Genomic DNA, 6,000 nt, shown 5'->3' with positions numbered 1-6,000 from the left:
TGCATGAATTAACAAGAATTTAAAATCCAGCACAAGGTCGGTTGACCATTTTTGTGGTAGGAGGCCACGTAAAATCAGATACAATTAAAAAATAAAACTGGCTTGTATAAAAAAGTATAAAGCCAGTTTTCTCTGATTCACTGATTATGCAGGCAGAATGTACTGTAAACAAAGCATCAGTCAAGGAAATCACAGTTTCAAGGATAAGCACTCACCTCCGGTCACAGTTCAGTTGTGGAGTGTCAGTGTCTGACTTTCTGGCCTGTGCGGGGCTGACAGCTGTCTAACCAGAGGAGAAGACCTGCCCCCGAGTCCTGCAGGAACTCAACTTCTTCCATCAAAGAAACTGACAGGAATGACCTGAAAACAATCACAAAATTAAGGGAAGCCAAACAGAAAAGTTGTGTCAGCCCCCTCGCCAGCACCACATACCCCCACCCCCTCCAGGCATCCAATTCCTCGTTGGGGCGTAACCCAGTGGTTTTTATCGGCGCCCATCTCCTCCTGTGTGTACACTGTGATTGGAGGCTGCAGTGGTGCAGCTCAACTGGGCTGCCATGTCAACAAGCGGAACACCAAACTATATTCCATGTAGGGAAATGTAAAAGTCTTGTGTCAATATTAGAGATTCCATCATCCCCATGACTTTGCCATTCACAGGTACCATATTGAATTCTGCTGGGAAAACGAAGGACAAACGTGACAATATATTAAGACAAATTTCTCTACCTGCCACTGAAAATCACACACAGTCTTTTTTTGATGGTACCAGACATTCTGCTTTGTCATATGGATTAGTTGAGCCACTCAGTAAACACCTCCAGGTGTGCATTCCACACCAGTAAGGAAAGGCGGGAGCCACTCCTGAATCAATAAAAATGACTGACTTCTCTCTCCCTCTGTGTTAAAACACTTGCAAGAGCAGGGTCAAGCACCACTTGCTTCCGCCAATTTCAATTCACCACAGTGGGGTTCGGATCAATGGACCAATGTAGTGAATGAAGGATGGAAATAGCTTAGTCAGGAAATCTAAATACGATGACATCATGATAGGGCTTGCCAACAACACAGTACAATGCTACTGTACTGTCATTGTCAGAATGCTGGCATCATGAATGTCATCCACTCTTATGATCCCATTGTAACGCATAAGTAACAATTCTGTTAACCAATCACCTCTCCGCCCTAAACAAGCATAGTCTAGCATGATAACTAAGAGGGCAATAAAAAAAAGGCTGAAAGGATTTTGGGATTGTTTGCAATCAAAACTTGAGTTGAATGAGAGACATACAGAATTGATCCATCATGGATACGTCTAGACAGGAACTTAGGAATTGGGAACATTTTTTCAACAAGTTTTATGAACACATGATGTCAAAAAAAATGTTAACGCGGACTTGCACAAGCACTCGTATGGAGCTGCCAATGTGGAGTAATCATTTTTGACTGAGAGACTCAGTCAGAATGTATTTTCAAGTACAGTACATTCAAACAGATTTATAGGTGGGAGCAAACTGGAGAACCCACAGGGGCACGGGAATAACATGCAGACTCTTATACAGGGAGGCCGGATATGGAATCAAATGCATAACCTATGCATGTGAGGCGGACATGCTAACCACTCTTTCTCTGTGCTGCCATCTTCAGTTTACATAGTACATTTTTTTCTGACTATAAGTCATTTTTAGATATATTAGGCATTTTTTGTAAGGCTGTGTGAAATTGTGCATACATGTCCAAAATGAAAAAAACAAAAACAAAACTTTTCACTCGGTACCTGCCTTCTGCATATTCTGAAACATTGCATTTTCAGGCTTCAAAACGCCTTTGTTAGCTAGACCCTTTCCAATCTATTTTCACTTCCTAACGATGGCATCTGAAAGCCCCATTCGCCTCTGTTGGACAAATTTTAAGCAGGCTCCCAGCCAGCAGTGAAAACTGCAACTCACACAGTTGTGCAAAGTTTGCGGGAGGCGGAGCACGGCACACCAGCCATGCACCTAAGATGAATGGAGAAAAGATAGAAGGCAACATCTTTGGTCTGGATCGTACACCTGGTCTACTTTGGGTCTTTAATCTTGGTGGGAAGAAGCAGAAATTAGAGGCTCCACGCCTGCATCCCTCATGCTGGACCGAGTTACCACGCTGGCGTTCAAACATTCACCACACATGAATCACGTACAAGAAGAGGGGTTACAAATTCCAACAGTGTAATAAAAGGAGCTTTGAATGTTTTCTGTCCTCTTCCAGAAGTGCCTTTCACTTCGGCTGGGTTTATCTTGAATCAAAACTTAATCAGTGGTGGCTAAGGCACTTCTGGCTAAGGCAGATTACATACAGCCTGGACACAAGTTAGCTGGATTCTAATTGGCTAAAAACTCCAATTTAAAGCTACTAGAAGGAGCATAACCAAATAGATATACAGTAATATGACACGAAAAGAACAGAATATGGAGAATAATTTTATTAATAAAAAATATATATGTATTTAGTAAACATGAATTTAAAATGAAATGGACTTTCACTATAGTTATCATTATAGTTAATTATAGTTATGATAATGATGTCAGGTTATGTTAGACCAGCAGAGAAGGTTCGGATGTGGCACAATGCCCAGACGTGACACTTTGCAATTTGTAATTTAGCGTACAATCTTGTTAAACCTTGCCTGCTCTTGATGGACATAAAACTTCGTGGACAAAATATATATATATATATATATATATATATATATATATATATATATATATATATATATATATATATATATATATATATATATATATATATATATATACATATACTGTATATATATAACACACACACGAACACACACACTATACGTTTATACAGGCAATGTCTCATGGGGCTGGGGGGTGAGTAGAAAAGAGAAAGACGGGGGAGTGAGAGAATTGAGGGGAGAATGATAGAGAGGGCGAGGTGTTTCCTGTTTCCATTGCTCTAATTATACCACTCCCGTGGGACAGGGCCCATCACTCGGAGGAAATTTGTCATTCGGAATCTCCTCAATTCCAAAATGTCAGCTATGCGCATGTCCATCAAATATGTATTAGACACAGGTCAAAGATATATTCAATATTCAGCATGGTGAGGTTGCCAGTTCTGTTAAATTCCAAAAAAGGTTCCAATGTAGGTGGATCATTCTAGTTAACAAACTATTACTCATTCTACCAATGTGCCATAAACACCTAACATCTGATTATATTGACTTCTCATGCAGACTGTCAGCCTATCACTGCGGGATTGTTTTTGTTTAAACTAAACTTGTGCCACTTCTATTTTTGAGTTGTTGTCACCGTAATAAGTACATCCTGTTTAAAGATGTCCACAAGATAAATCAGCGAAACGTTGTGGCGTACGAATGTTGTTGAGGGCAAGGACAAAGCTTCTGTATCATAAAAACGTTTTAAAAATAGAAAAAAAAAAAGAATTAAAGAAGGCGGAAAGAGTATTGTGTTACTGCCCTCCTCTGGTAAAAAACACATACAGCAAATATTGAGGAACTGATTGACCTTTCAGACAGTCACATTATGATACACAAGTCCTGCATAATATTCTGAGATTTTATCAATGAAATCTAAAGAAATCGGGTCTGAAATGTTTTATTTTCTACGCTGTCCTCTTCATCTTAACTTTGCATTCTGATTATTATCACACTTATGGAATATGAATGAAGTGGCAAAAGTTAATTGTTTTTATCCTTCTCAGAGGGCGGCCATTGTGCCACTTGCTGTAAACTGAAAATGACCTCACAGGTGCTCAGGGCTCAGGTAATGACCAATCACAGTTCAGCTTTCGAATGTCACATGACAAAATTCAGAAAGCAAGAACAAACCTTTGCATGACTATAAAAGAAGACGTTTTATGAATGAATAATAATAACATATTACAATCAAAATAGACTCAGATAAGTTTTTCCACTGCAACATTCTCAGTTTGAGATCTGCTTTTTAGTATGCAGAAGAGTTTGGGGTAGACGTTGGGGGTTACTCGACTGAAAAGAAAGATGGAGAATGAGATGCTGGGGAGGGGGGGGGGCAAGAATCATCTCAGCAGCCTTCATCCAGCAGCTCACATTGCCTAGCAACCGTGACAGTGCACTACAGCGCTACTTGCTTACACTGACACAATTCAAACTACAACATCTGCATTTCTAATACACACTCACAGGATGATGGCTTTCACACTTCTGAGTAAATAAGGTTTAGCACATCAATGCTGACGCATGCTTGACAATTAACATCTGTCTTAGGGACCCGAACTGCATCGACATATTTGCATCAGCATTGGCAAAGTATTAAAAAGATCAAACTAAGCAGTCTGTGCATAGACTCCTAAGCAACAGTTTGGTTTTTAAACACCATTTTGTATTTGAACTTTATATTAAGTAAAAGGATGTTCCTTGACCTTCTCATCATGACTGTATTTTGATGAGGAAAACACGATTACAGAATTAGGTCACAGTCATTGGAAAATGCTGCAAAATCTTGTATTTCTGACAAAGTTTAAAAGCATGAGGGAACATCTGATGTTGTTCATAAATTAATAGGATTTTTTTTTTATTGTTGCACCAGTAATACTAGTACTGTATATAACTAAGACCAAGTACAAGCACTTACATTTGAGTGCACATACAAATTACAAATTATGATGAGAATGTGATCATTTCAAACACAAACATCAATGAGGCAAACAAACAAAAATAACAAGCAACAAATACAAACACATTAAAGAAAAACACTGCAAAAAATAAGCAATCACAAAAATAAAACGAAAGCAAACTTCCAAAAAAAAAAAACCTCAAAGAAATTAAATGAAAACAGCGACAGCTCTTTTTCACCCCAACAGAGCAAACTCTTTCTAACTTATTGAACTGCTCCCAAATTAGAGCAGTGCAAACACTCTTCCTCTTTTGTGTCACACTTGAGAGTCAGAATTAGGGAACCATTTTCCCTCCACATTCAAGCGGGGCCGCTCAGCTCGGGGCTTAATCAAGTGGAAATGGGAATAGGGGGTTGGGGGGGCGTAAGGATTGCGGGGTGCAGGGTAGAATAGCGCAATTGTTCACATAAAGGCCTCATGTCGAGCCCACTTTGAAGTTTCAGTTGGGGTAGGCGGGCAGCGTGTATGGAGGGGGGGAGTCTGTGCTGGGATTTTACAGTAGCAATACACTATTACTGGTTTTGTACATGGTGAAACACTGCGGGGATGTGTGAATGAGCCTAAGTGAGGCTCATATTTTAGCACTGAAACCAGAAAAGCGTGTAAACAATGGAGGCACAATATTCAAAAATTAGGCTGCTAATATTTCCCAATATTGTTCACTCGTATGGACGCCCGGCAGCATCAACATTCAAGGGAGATTCCCCTGCATTTGTCCCAGTCCCATACAAGTAGACAGGCTCCCACTGATCTATTATGTTGCAAAGCCTTTCTCATGCATGTCTTGAATGCTCAGAGGATAATCACGTTTCCCTGAGACAGGCTAAGCTGCGCTAAATAAGCCGCACATAGAGGGAGGGAGAAAAAAAATGTGTGGCATACAACTGGAAATGTTGCATCGCTGACAATTGTAGGAAAAAAGAGCCAAAAAAATCCATTTAAATTCAATTAGTCAATTTTAAGATTCATTCTTACCCCTGGTCTTTATGTTACAACAGGTGTATTTCAGTGATGCTGCATCCAGTCCTCCAAAAGAAAGTTACAGTTGACATTCTCACTAGTTGCACCTCTACACACCTGGATGAAACTTTCAGAGCTGTATTACAAAAAAAAAAAAAAAAAGAGAGAGAAAAGAAAACTCAGACTACACTGCAATGCACACTTGTTGCTTGATGGTGGATGTCAGAGTTGAGAGCAGCAGGTCCTCTGGGGGTGCACAAAGTGGATATTTGCATTGGGTGGACCCTCCCCTCGCCTTTCATAGCTGCCATTGTTTGTCCCAGCCGGAGCTCGGATTCAGTCCTTCCCTAAATCCCT

This window comes from Hippichthys cyanospilos, chromosome 3, assembly GCF_059441005.1.
Source record: "Hippichthys cyanospilos isolate Australia breed blue-spotted pipefish chromosome 3, RoL_Hcya_1.0, whole genome shotgun sequence".
Classification (NCBI taxonomy): domain Eukaryota; kingdom Metazoa; phylum Chordata; class Actinopteri; order Syngnathiformes; family Syngnathidae; genus Hippichthys; species Hippichthys cyanospilos.
The sequence above is the reverse complement of the archived record's forward strand: the minus strand, read 5'-3'. Positions refer to the sequence as shown.